We start from the raw sequence: 15,844 nt of genomic DNA, 5'->3' as shown, positions 1-15,844 counted from the left end.
AGGTGCAGGGAGATGGGCAGAGTTGGGGCAAGTGCAGCTAGAAACAATGGGCCTACTAGGACAGTTAGCTTGTGGGTTTTGGGTCAAGGGTAGAACTGGGAAACATGGGGTTGAGGCATTATTGGGTTAGAGACCGTGGAGGGGGAAATCTCATGATATAATGAGCTCTGTGACATTGCAGACATTGGTCTGATGTTAGTCAGTGAGGTTATGGCCTGTGGTCAATATGAGAAGGCCTCAGACTGTTATCAAGCCTCCTCAAGGAAACAGTCAGTGCACCAGACTATAAGAGCATCGCCCTCGTCTGCCAGTTTGAAGACTGTCGTAATCAGTGTGAAGTGAATAGACGGCTGTGCAATTGGAGGTGGTGAGGTTTGATGGGCGATGGACCTACTTTGTCAATCTGAGAATCACTATTTCACTTTATGGAGACTACAAAGGGACACTGAGAGGGCAGCTGGGACCTTAACAGGTGTATTGTGCGAGGTACAGAGATTCATTCCAAGTGCGAGTGAAGCTTTAAAGAATTCCTGTTTACACTCTGCTCCTGTGGCATGCAACATTTGGGTAAATTGCATCAGCCAGGCAAAAAAAAACCCATCAAAATGCAAAGGAGTCCACATAAACAAATCCACATTCAATGCAGCAAAAGAAAATACTAATTTATCATAGCATGAAAAAAAAATTTGAGGATGTAAATAAAATTAGTAACACTTGCACAAATTTTTCAACATGAGAAAGTCTGCAGATGCTGGAAATCCTTCTTCAGGAACAGGGTCTCGACCTGAAACATTGATTTTTTATTCATTTCCATAGATGCTGCCTGACCTGCTGAGTTCCTCCTGCATTTTGTGTGTGTTGCTCTGTACAATTTTTTGTTAATTGTTATACTAATGAATCTGTGATGATATTACTTTTCATTGTTAATAATATGTATAGTTACCTTGTGTCAAGAAGGTTATATTTTAATTCAAAATATCAGCACAAACAGGATACAGTTTGATGTACAATAATTTTTTTCATCATAATTTTTTCCAGGTCTTGGTGTATCCACGAATAATAAAAACCCACTGGTACTGAGAAATAAATATAAAATGGTTAAAGGCCTAAAAGAGACCCGGAGAGTTATGTTGGTTGGAGCCAGGGCTTTATGTTTTGGCTCTTGGTAGGGTCACCCATGCCAAACAAGTCAAAGGGTCGTGGCCAGACTGAGAGTGGTCCACCAGTCCTCCAGGTTTGGGGATTTATCTCAGGGCTAACATCCCTGACTGGTAAAACTAAACTGTTACGGAAACAGCAATGAAGAATCTTTCTTTTTCTGTGTGCAATGGTATTATTGGTCAAGGATGGATAGAGATGGAGGACTTTCATTGTTGCCCTAAACGCCAGTAGTGTAAGGGGTAGTAGATAAGTAATCGTTATGGAGCAGTACAGCATAGAAACGTGCCCTTCCGCCCATCTCATCCATGCCGAACAACATGCTTGTCTATGCTAATTCAATTTCAATAAATTTCTCATAGTATGTATATTTTACCATATACTACCTTCAGATTTATTTTCTTGCAGCCAATTACAGGAAAAAGGAAATAGAATATAGTTTTACAAAAAACTATACATAAACAGAGAAAGAGTGAATAACAACCAATGTCAAACTATGCCAATAAAAATAATATTCTGAACATGAGTGATCAAGAGTCCCTGAAAGTGAGTCTGTACATTGGAGAATCAGTTCAGAGTAGTGGTGATTGAAGTTTTCCGCACTAGTTCAGAAGCCTGATAACTGTTTCTGAATCTGGTTGTGTATCTGCCATTTCCTGCTCGGAGGTGGTATCAAGAAGAGAGCATGGTCTGGATGGTGGGGGTTTTTGACGATGGATACGGCTTTCTTGTGGCAGCACTCCATGTAAATGTGCTCACTGGTGGGGAGGTCTTTACCCCTGATAGACTGGGCTGTATCCATCACTTTCTGTAGTCTTTTCCATTCCTGGCCAATGGTGCTTCCATACCAAGCCATAATACAACCAGTTGGGATATTTTCAGCTGAGCATCTACAGAAGTTTTCTAAGTCTTTGCTGACTTCCCAAATCTACACGGGCTTCCAAGATAGAAGAGGTTCTATGTGATTAAACTTATGTGCTGGTCCCAGGAATGATCCTAAGATAGGTTAACATCAAGGAATTTAAAGCTACTTGCCCTCTCCACTCTGTTCTGATGCGTGGGCCTAATCTTTCTTCCTCCTGTAGTCAATGATCACTTTTTGTTGAGTGTGATTTACACTTACCTGCAATTGACGCATAGCCTCTTGAACTTTTCTTATCTATCTCCCTGTCCAAATGTCTTTTCAATGTTGTGTTTGTATTGATCTCTAACATCTCTTGCAGCTCATTTCATATATCCACTGCCCTCTGTGAGAGAAACTTGCCTTTGAGATCCCTTTTAAATATTTCCCCTCTTACTTTAACCCTACACCCTCTAGTTGTAGACTCCCCTACACTGGGAAAAGTTTATGACCTTTCACTCTATATATCGGGTGGCGGGCAGAGATATGTCTCTACCAAAGGAGGTGTAAGGTGGTCCTTCCCTCTGCTAGCCTGCAGGTCACCCTTGGGAAAGGCATAGCATTAGCTTCCACCCCTCCCCCCACCAATGCAGGGTCACGTGAAGCCATGGGAGCAGTTGGTGGAAGGTCATATGAGCAGTTGGTGCATATCACAGGTCCTGGTTTTGCAACCACTGACTCAAGGTGAACAATCTCTGGGCAACATTCTCCCTCGCCATAGCAGAGCAATCTCATCCGTGATAAAAAGGCATTCTCCTTTCCCTCTAGCAGAGTGACAAAAATGTAGTCTCCCCACTCCAACAGCAGAGTGATCCCCAACAATAAAAAGGCAGGCAGCTGGTGTTTCACTCTCCCTTGTTAGTTTAATTGGCGAGCAATGGAGGCTTTAATCAGTGAAATGTTGAACATCAGCTCACAGCCCTCTCGCCACAAGGTTCGCGCATGCTGCCCCTGCCTCCTGGAATCCTCGCGGAGACTGCAGAGCGCTGCAACACCGAAACGGTCTCCAAACTGCAAATCACAGGCTCCAACAGTTCCAGAATCACATTCAAGGCAATAAATAAATGTAAGAGACATAAAAGAAGTGAAATATTTGGTTTTATGATCTATCCAGAAGATTTCGACAAAAGAATCATTGTACACAGGTGCTCTCTTGACCAGTCTGTGCTTGAAGTAGCCAGATATAGAGGAAGCCACACCATGGGCACTGTATGCAACAGACAAGGTTGGAGGATATGCATGTCAGTCTCTGCCTCCCTTTGAAGGGTTGTTTAGGCCCCTGGATGGTGCTGATGGAGGAGGCGCAGGGACATGTATAGTTCAAAGTTCAAAGTAAATTTATTATTGAAGTACATAAATGTTACCATATACAACAATGAGATTCGTTTTCTTGTGGGCATACTCAGGACCCAGGACATCTCTCGGGAGTGGTGTCGCAGAAAGGCAGTGTCCATTATTGAGGACCTCCAGCACCCAGGGCATGCACTTTCCTCAATGTTACCATCAGGTAGGAGGTACAGAAGCCTGAAGGCACACACTCAGCGATTCAGGAAGAGCTTCTTCCCCTCTGACCATAAATGAATCAATGAAAGACTGCCCAACTGGGGCATTCAACCAGAGTGCAGAAGACCACAAACTGTGCAAGTACAAAAAGAAAGAAATAATAATAGATAAATAATCTATAAATATCAAGAACATGAGATGAAGAGTCCTTGAAAGAGAGTTACAGGGGAAACTGCCTGTGAATGGGGAATGTTAACTCCTATTCTCTCCCCACTGAGTATTTTGAGCTCTTCCTGCTTTACTTCAGATTTCCATTTGAAGAGATCCAAAAGAAAACACCTTTTAATAAATGCCATATTTATTGCTATTTATCTATATTTGCATTTGCACAGTTCGTTGTCTTCTGCATTCTGGTTGATCTTTCATTGATCCTGTTATAGTTACTATACTATAGGCTAGCTGAGTATACCCACAGGAAAATGAATCTCAGGGTTGTATGTAGAGACATATATGGTGTTGGATAATAAAATTTGCTTTGAACTTTGAACTTTGTCAGCAGTTTTCTCATCTCCCAAAACACTCATTCATTTTATCACTTCCTTTAAATCCAATAATGACTAGTGCCACAGATCTCTTTTAAATTCCAACGCATTCACCTCTTCATTTGCTATCTTCACACCACCCACTCTCACATTTTCTTCTCACATGCAAGCACTCACTTTAAATTCCACCTACTAGGCTTCACACTCCTCTCCATTTCATCTTGATTACATCTTGTTTTTCCCCATGCCACGTGGAGAGTTATGCACATCTCCATTTTCTTCTCCAATAGCCATTCATTAATTTTCTCCCAGGCACAAGAGGTTCTGCAGAAGCTGGAAATCTGGAGCAACAGACACACCACGTGCTGGAGGAACTCTGCAGGTTAGGCAGCAGCAATGGAGAGAAACAAACAAGGTCCTGGCCCAAAATGTTGACAGCTTATGTCCTTCCATTGATGCTGTTTGACCTGCTGAGTTCCTCCAGCATTTTCTGTGTGCCCCTTATTGATGCTTTCCCTTTCTTTCTGTGAAATAAGACAACTTATGACTTGACAGAAAGGTGCACAAGAAGTGGGTGGGAATAAAAATTAGCAGAAATCCCTGGATATTAGCAATCCAGCAAATGAACTGTGTATTGCATGAGATGTGGCTGATGATTTATCAGAGCATGGGGTATGAATATTACTTGTTACTCATCTCAACAGGTTCCTCAAACTGTAGACGGAGTTAAATCAGAGGAGGCCATGTCGCTGGAGAAGGCACCATTACAAACCGCCTCGCACTGTATTAGACCAATACCCTCAGGGTGGAGGAGCAACACTTTATATTCCACCTGGGTAGCCTCCAGCTTGATGGCATGAATATTGATTTCTCCTTCCAGTAAAAAGTTCCCTCCCCCTCCCCTCTTCTTCTATTCCCCACTCTGGTCTCTTACTTCTTCTCACCACCTGGATTGCCCCTCCTCCTTCCCTTTCTCTTATGGTCCACTCTCCTCTCCTATCAGATTCCTTCTTCTCCAGCCCTTCACCTTTCCCACCCACCTGGCTTCACCTAGCCCCTTCTAGCTATCTTCCTTCCCCTCCCCCCACCTTTTTTATTCTGGCATCTTCCCCCTTCCATTCCAGTCCTGAAGAAGGGTCTCGGTCCAAAATGTTGACTGTTTATTCATTTTCATGGATGCTGCCTGACCTGCTGAGCTCCTCTTTCAATATTTCAATATTTTTATTAATATTATATAAATTGTATGAATACAAATACAAAATTCATAAGGATACAAGTAAGTAATATGAATTACATTACATTTGAATCACAGTAATATGATCACAGTATCCCATATTCCAAATCAATCATGTAGAAAAGAAGATTGAATTATGAAATGAAATATTTTATTTTAAAAAATCTACCCCCACCTGCTGAGTTCCTCCAGTACTTTTGTATGTGTTACCAATACAGTGCCTGACACTCCACATGGGTTAACAGTGAGTCAGAGGACTCTGTAACGAGAGAGTTTTAGATGGTGGTGAAGCCAAGAGCAGAGTAAGGTCTAGAATTAACTCAGACTCAGAGTCAGACTGGAAGTAAACAAGATGGCAAACAAAATCCAAAGGCAAAATCCTGAACAGTAGTACTAGAAATGGAACTCCTATGATCGAGCACTGAGTGCTCAGCACAAGGCCTTTAAGGACAGACTTTCTGAGAAGGAGAAGGAGGAGAAGGTGGTGGCGCAACGCAGCTCGCAGTGACCACTCCGGTGGTGGTGCCTGTTATTTGTCAAGTAGGGTGCAATGCACAATCCTGATTTGATGGAGATGGATGTGAGAGCACGGAGAAACATCTGGTGAAACTTCTGAAATGCCAGCTTCGTCGCCGCTGCTACTGTGTGGTCCAGAATCTCCAGAGGGGAAGGCCCCGAGTCCTCGACTTTGCTTGTTGTTGCTTGGTGGCCGAGGTAGGGTCGAAGCGCTCGGCAGAGGATGGTGCTCGGAAAGGCTGTGTCAGAGGGGCTGGTCAGAGGCTCGAAGTTTTCGGATGGACTCAGAGTCCGCTGCAGTCGGGTGCTTCCAATGGTGCTGCATCGGCAAGTTTGCGGCTCTTGGAGGTTCATGGCAGGGAGAGTTTCTCCTTTCTGCCGCCTGCGTGGGATGATGAGGCTATCGGGACTTTGAGACTTTTTTTTTTACCGTGCCCATGGTCTGCTCTTTATCAAATTATGGTATTGCTTTGCACTGTTGTAACTATATGTTCTCATTATGTGGTTTTGTCAGTTTTAGTCTTGGTTTGTCCTGTGTTTTTCTTGTGATATTCTGGAGGAACGTGGTATCATTTTTTAATGCATGCATTTCTAAATGACAAGAAACGAGGACTGAGTGTCCTCATAATCTAATCTATGAAGGAAAGTGGCAGGCAATAATTGGAAGTCTGAGTCTTAAAGGACAGCAGCAGTTAACCACACCCCGGGGAAATGGAGCACCAAAACTTAGATGCCTGCTGCTGTTTAGTTGGGACCATGAAAGATTCGGCATGTGTAAGAATACTCAACATGAGTACACAACAACAGGCACCAAAGGCAGCTTTGATGTAGTCTGCAAAGAACAGTTAAATTACTCAGTCACACTTCAATTGAGCTCCTCAATTATCAGTCGATATACTCTGCAATAAACATTCATACAAATGATTCTGGTAGATGCTGGAAATCCAAAATGGTGGAGGAACTCAGCAGGTCAGGCAGCATCTGCGGAGGGAAATAAAGAGTCGATGTTTCAGGCTGAGATCCTGCATCATCAGGACTCGAAAGGAAAGATGAAGAAGCCCAAACGAGAAGGTGAGGGGAGGGGAAGGAGTACAGGCTAGAAGGTGATAGGTGAGGGGGAAGGTGGATGGGTGGGGGAGGGCAGATGAAGTGAGAAGCTGGGAAGTGACAGGTGGAAGTGAAGTGTCGAAGAAAGAGGAATCTGATAGGAGAGGAGAGTGGACCATGGGAGAAAGAGAGAGAGGTAGAGCATCAGTGGGAGCTGGTACGTGGCTGTGGCAGTGAGTCGTGGTGGGCACGTGGTCAAAGAGTCAGAGAGCAACAGAGATCACAGAGGGGGAGCAGTGAGAGAGGGTCAAAGAGAAGATTACCTTCGCAGTGAAGCAGCAAGTCATAAACACAAGAGAGTCACAATATTTTTTGGAATTAAGAATCATTGAGAACAGGAGGCTTTGGCGAGAGGAAGCTGAGCAGGCAAGGTGATCTATAGAGCTATTGTTCCTGCTGGAGCAGCTGGATGGCAGTTCGGACTCTTCCCACAGGATGTGGTAGATCAGGAACACTGCCAGTGTCCTGATGACTTCACCAATCGCAAGTGTGCCCAGATGAAGCTCCTGACTAATCGTGTGAAGTAACTGAACTGGAGTTGGGCACACCTTGGATTTCCTGGGGTGCCCATTGACAAGAGCTTTACTGAGGTGCTCCCACCTAAGATACAGGCTGCAGATAGTCAGGTGACCTCCAGGAGAAGTAGAGGGAAGAGGAACCCCTGTGGCCATTCGTCTCAACAAGTATACCCCTCTGGACACCGCTGAGGGAGTGAGTGACACTCTGAAGCTCAGCATGGAAGGGTAAAATCAGGCAAAGCAACAGTGATAGGAGATTCAATAGTTCAGGGGACGGACAGGAGATTCTGTGGCTATGAAAGAGACACCAGGATGGTGCGTTGCCTCCCAGGTGTGAGGGTCGAGGATGGCACAGAGCAGCAAAATATTCTCAAGGGGAAAGTGAGCAACCGGAGGTTAAGGTGGACACAGGCACCAATCAGGGCCGGATTAAGCTAGTGCAGGGCCTGTAGCATATGTTATAAAAAAAATTAAAGTCTGTCACGAGCCTTGTGGCCCATCAGGCTGGTGCTTATGCCGGTTTCCGTGGCGTGAAGTGACTGAAAGTACGAGACTACCCCCACCCCCCACCGGATAGGACGCCAGTCTATTGCGAGGTTAACCCCCAGCATTTTTGCCGGTAGCATTGTGTGGTTAAGTGCCTTGCTCAAGGACACAAATGTTGCCTCGGCTGAGGCTCGAATCCTCGACCTTCAGATCGCTAGTCCAACATCCTAACCACTTTGCCACATGCCACAGCATATGTTATAAAGGGGCCTTAAATTTATAAAAATACACATAAGTATTAAAACATAAATTACTTACTTGCAGAGTAAAGTAATTAATTTTTTTTCATTTGCTATGCAGCCAGATAATATGACAAATGTCTGACACTTCAGTAATAGCATTACTTACATGTAGGTATCAATTTCAAATGTCAAAGGTAACAAAACTACAATTTAAAAGTTAGATTTTCTAGATTTAGCATGAGCGAATTTGTTGATGACACTGGGAATGTCTATTTCTCGCAGAAGTTCATGTTCAATGCTCATTAGAGTGAGATTGTTCAATCTGTTTAGACCCATGGTGCTCCTTAGTTCATTTTTAATCCTTTTCAGTTTTGAAAATGAGCGTTCTCCACTGCATTTGGTAACCATGAGTGACAAATAGATGTGTGAGGCATTTTCTACATTTGGAAAACATGACTCCAAAGAATTGTCAGTTATCAAACGGTACAACTGTAACTCTACAAGGTCTTGTTTGGCGCCAATATGAGAAGCAAGATCAGTTTTCAACAGTTCAGTAAACTGCACAAATTCTTCATTAAGACTTTCTTCCAGATCCTCCGGATATGATTTAATAAGATTTGATGACCTCTTTATGATCTCTTCAGGTGTAAATGACTGTAACTGATGAAGGAATCTAAAAACACCATTCACCTTTAGATAAGCTTTCTGCCTTTTTGACAGGGCAGAAAGCAAGCTGTCGATAATGGCAAGAAATGTTCGGCTTTTAAACTTCTGAGAAGGCATTTGAGATTCAACAAGTGAATCAAGAGTGCTGGAACCACTGAAATCATCATGCATGTGATTTTGCTTGTGTTTTCTTTGAATTTGCTGTTGATAATCTTTACACTTAGTCAGATCCTTGGCTTTTTGCTCAATGTCTGAAAAAGTAGACCGCATAGCTTGAACATATTCATGCAAGGATTCATAGAGTGCACAAGCTGTGTTCAAGTCTTGGCCAGAAGATTGCAAAGAAGCACTGGTCATTTGAAGACGCTGTAATACTTGATCCCACAATATGACCATTATTCCTGTTTCCAACTTCATCACGGTTGAAAGCAGTCCACGAGCCTGCTGTTGACACTCTGCCTTCTGATCATTGTTATTTGAAATGTCATCCAAGACTTGTTTTATTGCAGAAAAGTTGTGTAAAAGTGCTTTTGTTACCTGCATGAGCTGACCACCTGGTATCTGACATTCTTTTCACAATGGGCAAATGAGCACCACCATCAGATCATGCAGCAGAAAGGAGATCCCACCGATAAGCAGAAGCAGAAAAAAGTGTGTACAGGCTTTCTACAAATTGAAAGAAAATTAATACTTCTTGACAACATTCAGCAGCACATTTTCCAACCAAATTTAGTGAATGTGCAAAACGTGGAATGTAATCCACAAACTCATTCAGCTCTTTAATTCGTGCTTGTAAGCCACTATACTTGCCACTCATGTTGCTGGCATTGTCATAACTTTGACCACTGCAGTCTTTTATATCAATATCATTTTCCTTTAAAAAGTCAAGTAAACTTTGAGCGAGCTGTTCAGCACTATGACCTTCCATGTCCAAAAACTTCACAAATCTTTCAACTGGTCCAGACGGCAAAACACAGCGCATAGTCAAAGTCAACTGGTCTACATTAGAAGTAGAATTAGAAGTCCACATTGGAGTAGAATCCAATGAAACAGAATAATACTTGTATTTCTTCACTTCAATGATAATGTGGTCCAGTATGCTGGATCCAATCAGATTGATAAATTCCTCACATGTCGTTTTAGTTCGGTATGATTTATGTCCCCTTCCTTGGTTTGCATAAGCATTTATACCACGACACAGCAAGGAGCCAGCAGACGCCTGCACACACATACTGTACCATGCAGCATGTAGCTCCCCCGACATGAAAACAACAGCGTTGCCAGATCGTCGTTGTTGTGGCGTGGATGAAATCACAGAGCGTTGTGTTACCGGTAGGTACAAGGCAGTTTTCTTATTCGACCAAACAAAGTTACAGCAGGCTGAACAGGCCTAACCTGTCTTGTGATTGAGGCTCAATATTTATTTGCTAAACACAAAGGACAGTTCATAGGTACAAGTATAGACAATTCTTTGAAGTTTTCACATTTTTTGATTAAATTCATTCTACCGGCGCCAGTATGCCTAAACCGGCATTCATGGCCTTTAGGAATGCAAGTTAAGATCTGTAATACATTATTTGGTATGTTACGTGCTAACATTGAGGACAATTCATATTCAAAAAGCATAGATATGGTTTCTTCGCAACTACCTGTAGACTTAGCATTCTTGTCTCAGAGGTGCCAGAGATGCATTGTTACAAATGAAACTGGGTTCACAGCTTTTAGGAAATGCATTGTTAGGAACGCAATCCACAGTACAAGGAAGGAAGACTGATGGCTGAAGTCATTTATTATTTAAGTGTAAATGAATCGTCTACCCAAAACTCACTCTAACAGTCATGAGAATACGATTTCATCAGACTGCAGCTTGCAAGCACTTAGTGCAGGCGGGGCCCTCAAAAATGCGGGGCCGGTAGCATATGCTACTTTTGCTACTACACCAGTAACATGAGGAGAAAGCAGGAAGAAATCCTGCCAATGAGTATGGGGAGTTAGGAAAAGACTGAAATCTCTGGATTACTTCCTGTTCCACATGCCAGTGAGGGCAGGACCTGCAAGATAGAACCAGATAAATATGTAGCTGAGGAACTCATGCAGAGGCATGGTTGTAGTTTCTTAGATCATCGGAACCTCTTCTGGAGGGGGAGTGACCCGTACAAGAGGGACAGGTTGCGCCTTAACTGGAGGGGAACTAACATCCAGGCTAGAACGTTTACTAGTGTTGCTGACAAGTGTTTAAGCTAAGAGAGATGGGAACCAGAGCACCAGGCTGGAAAGTGGGGAGATTGAGAGGAAAGCAGAAGGAAGGTAAAAGATACAATAGGACCAAGAGGTAAAAATGTGTCTATTTTAACACTGGAGTATTATATGTAAGGGTGATGAAGTTGGAGCATGGATCAATATATGGAACTATGATGTAATGGGCTAAACAGAGATTTGGTTGAGAGAAGAAAGGAATGGATGCTTAACGTTACAGGGTTTCAATGTTTTAGAAAAGATAAGATAAGAGGATAAATTGAGAGAGCATTGTGTGGGTGGTGTGGGGAATTGCGCCATTAATCAAGGACAATATCATTGTTGTGCTCAGAGGAGATATAATGGAGGGCCCATCCACTGAGTTGGTATGGTTAGAACTCAAAAACAAGAAAGACACAATCACTCTGATGAGACAATATTACAGACCACTCTATAGCCAGTGGGACATTAACGAATAGATATGTAGGCAGATTGGAGAAAAGTGTATTACAACAGGGTTGATGTTGTGGGTGACTTCAAATTCCTTTATACAGACTGGGACCTCCTACACCCAAGAGGTTTAAATAGGGCAGAATTTGTTAGTTGCATCCTGGAGGGTTTTTTGAATCAATATGTACAGTAGATCACGACTCGGCACATCATGATGATGATGAGTGATGATGATGGTGGTGATGATGATGATGATGACAGCAGATCATCCAGCAAGAGGGGTGGCCATAATGTACCTGGTGTAGGGTGATGAATCTGCTCTAGGGACTTACCTTAAAAAGGAGAACAGTTACGGAACTGAGATCTAAGATAGCTATAAATAAGGATATGTACAGTATGGACATTGCATGTGAGTATTAAATTGGAACAGGGCAAATTATGAGAATATTTGGCAGGAACTAGGGACAGTTAGTTGGCAGCAACTGTTTTTGGTTAAGTCCATGTGTGACATATGCAGGGTATTTAAAGTCCATCAGTACTGAGTACGGGACAGGTATATCCTAGTACAAAGGAAGGTCAAGAATGGCAAGGTAAGGGAATTTAGTCAAGAAGGAAAAGGAAGTGTAAGTAATGTTTAGGATGCTGAAATCAAGCAGAGCTCTCGAGGATAATAAAGAAGCCAGAAAAGAATTCAAGCAGGGGATTAGAAGAGCCAGTAGTATCTAGGCAAGTAGTATTCAGGAAAGTCCAAGGCATTCTATATATACTGTATATAAAGAGCAAGAGCATAACTAGGGAGCAGGTTTATAACCACCAAGGATGAAGAAGGGAACATATTCATGGAAGCGGGGGTTGTGGATGAAATCCCACATTAATACTTAACAATTAGTATTTACCATGGAGAAGGACGATCATTGTGGTGCTTGCTAATATCATCATCATCATCATCATCATTATGTGCCGTGTTTTGTGATGTGGGTGATCATGGTCTTTACAAGACGGGTGATCCCAGTCATTATCAATACTCCTCAGGGATTGTCTGCCTGATGTCAGTGGTTGCATAACCAGGACTTGCGATATGCACCAGCTGCTCATATGACCAACTAGCAGAGGGAAGGAGTGACTTACACCTCCTGCGGTAGAGATGTATTACCACTCAGCATGATAATATACTGAGGTATTTTGCATAAAGGAGGAGGCAATGTTGGGTCTCTTAAAGAATATTAAGGTTTTAAAGTCCTCAGAGCTTAATGGGATATACCCTAGATTATTGATAAAGGCAAAGGACGAGCTTGCGGGGGCTTGATCAATATCTTGGTGTCCTGCCTAGACACAGACAAAGTCCTGGAAAAGGCAAGTAGCTCAAGTATTCAAGAAGGGAATTAACTATAAACCTGGAAACTGTAGACCAGTGAGTTTCACATCACTGTTAAGGAGGTTTCTGTTGAGGATTCTTAGGCATAGAGTGATCACAATTCTATCTCCTTTACCATAGCATTGGAGAGGGATAGGAACAGACAAGTTAGGAAGGCGTTTAATTGGAGTAAGGGGAAATATGAGGCTATCAGGCAAGAACTTGGAAGCATAAATTGGGAACAGATGTTCTGAGGGAAATATACGGCAGAAATATGGCAAATGTTCAGGGGATATTTGCATGGTGCTCTGCATAGGTACATTCCAATGAGACAGAGAAAGGATGGCAGGGTACAGGAACCACTATCTAGAAAATTATAAGGCTAGCAGAAAGGATCTAAAGAATGAAATTAGGAGAGCCAGAAGGGTCCATAAGAAGGCCTTGGTGAGCAGGATTACGGAAAACCCCAAGGCATTCTACAAGTATGTGAAGAGCAAGAGGATAAGACGTGAGAGAATAGGACCAATCAAGTTTGACAGTGGAAAAGTGTGTATGGAACCGGAGGAGATAGCGAAGGTACTTAATGAATACTTTGCTTCAGTATTCACTATGGAAAAAGGACCTTGGTAATTGTTGGAATGACTTACAGTGGACTGAAAAGCTTGAGCATATAGACATTAAGAAAGAGGATGTGCTGGAGTTTTTGGAAAGCATCAAGTTGGTAAAGTCACCAGGACCGGATGATATACCACAGGCTACCGTGAGAGGTGAGGGTGGAGATTTCTGAACCTCTGGCAAAGATCTTTGCATCATCAATGGGGATGGGAGAGGTTCCAGAGGATTGGAGGGTTGTAGATGTTGGTCCCTTATTCAAGGAAGGGAATAGTTATAGCCCAGGACCAGTGTGTCTTACTTCAGTGGATGGTAAATTGATGGAGACGATCCTGAGAGACAAGATTTATGAACATTTGGAGAGGCATAATATGATTAGGAATAGTCAGCATGGCTTTGTCAAAGGCAGGTCATGCCTTAAGAGCCTGACTGAATTTTTTTGAGGATGTGACTAAACACATTGATGAAGGTAGAGAAGTAGATGTAGTGTATATGGATTTCAGCAAGGCATTTGATTAGGTACCCCATGCAAGGCTTATTGAGAAAGTAAGGAGGCATGGGATCCAAGGGGACATTGCTTTGTGGATCCAGAATTGGCTTGCCCACAGAAGGCAAAGAATTGTTGTAGATGGGTCATATTCTGCATGGAGTTTGGTGACCAGTGATGTGCCTCAGGGATCTGTTCTGGGACCCCTTCTCTTCGTGATTTTTATAAATGACCTGGATGAGGAAGTGAAGGGATGGGTCAGTAAATTGGCAGATGACACAAAGGTTGGGGGTGTTGTGAATAGTGTGGAGGGCTGTCAGAGGTTACAGCGGGACATCGATAGGATGTAAAACTGTCTGAGAACTGGCAGATGGAGTTCAACCCAGATAAGTGTGAAATGGTTCATTTTAGTAGGTCAAATATGATGGTAGAATATAGTATTAACAGTAAGACTCTTGGCAGCGTGGAGGATCAGAGAGATCTTGGGGTCTGAGTCCATAGGACACTCAAAGCTGCTGCGCAGGTTGACTCTGTGGTTAAGAAGGCATACAGTGCATTGGCCTCCATCAACCGTGGGATTGAGTTTAGGAGCTGAGAGGTAACGTTACAGCTATATAGGACTCTGGTCAAACCCCACTTGGAGTACTGTGCTCAGTTCTGGTCACCTCGCTACAGGAAGGATGAAGAAACCATTGAAAGGGTACAGAGGAGATTTACAAAGATGTTTCCTGGATTAGGGGGAATTTCTTACAAGAATAGGTTGAGTGAACTTTGCCTTTTCTCCTTGGAGTGATGGAGGATGAGAGGTGACCTGACAGAGGTGTACAAGATAATGAGAGGCATTGATTGCGTGGATAGCCAGAGGCTTTTTTCCCAAGGCTGAAATGGCTAGCATGAGAGGGCACAGTTTTAAGGTGCTTGGAAGTAGGTACAGAAGAGTTGTTGGGGTAAGTTTTTTACACAAAGAGTGGTAAGTGTGTGGAATAGGCTGCCAGTGATGGTGTCGGAGGTGGATACAATAGGATCTTTTAAGGGGCTCCTGGATAGGTACATAGAGTTTAGAAAAATAGAGGGCTATGGGTAACCCTGGGTAATTTCTAAAGTAAGTACTTGTTCGACACATGTGGGCCGAAGGGCCTGTATTGTGTTGTAGGTTTTCTATGTTTCTATGTTTCTAGAGTTAATGAGCAATTGGAAAACCATAGCCTAATTATGGACAGTCAGCATGACTTTGCGTGGGGCAAGTTGTGACTTACTAATGTGATTGAATTCTTTGAGGAGTTGACAAACGTGATTGATAAAGCTATGGATGTTACTTACTAAATTTATATTTATGATGTAAGCACACACAGAATAAAGTATATTCTCCTGCAGTTATTATTATTTTTACAGTGTATTAACACACCCAATGTGGTGCAGTGTCAATAGCTTTGGTGACCTTAACAAAAACAGTCGACTGAAATATAGTTTTTTTCTTTTCCCAGCAACAAATAGCCTGTCACTTTCTAAATGAACTTTTTTTATCTGTCCAGCAACAGTGATGTCACAGGGCTAACTGAGCTGCCAGCTTGGATAAATACTTGTCATTGAAAGCTATCTCCATAAAAATTCTTTTATTTTTACTGTATCAAAAATAATTTTGTAACCATCCTGCATTAAGTCCAATAAAAATAGGATTTCTGTTTTGTTTACCAAAACCTATTCCACAACCTATGGACTCACTTCCATGTTCTCAATGAAATAATCTACTGTATCTTTCTATTAATTAATGTACTTATTTATTTTGTTTTTCTTTTTGGATTTGCACAGTATGTTGTCTTTTGCACATTGGCT

The sequence above is a fragment of the Mobula birostris genome, chromosome 21 (genome assembly GCF_030028105.1).
Source record: "Mobula birostris isolate sMobBir1 chromosome 21, sMobBir1.hap1, whole genome shotgun sequence".
Lineage (NCBI taxonomy): Eukaryota > Metazoa > Chordata > Chondrichthyes > Myliobatiformes > Myliobatidae > Mobula > Mobula birostris.
This window is presented reverse-complemented; position numbering follows the sequence as displayed.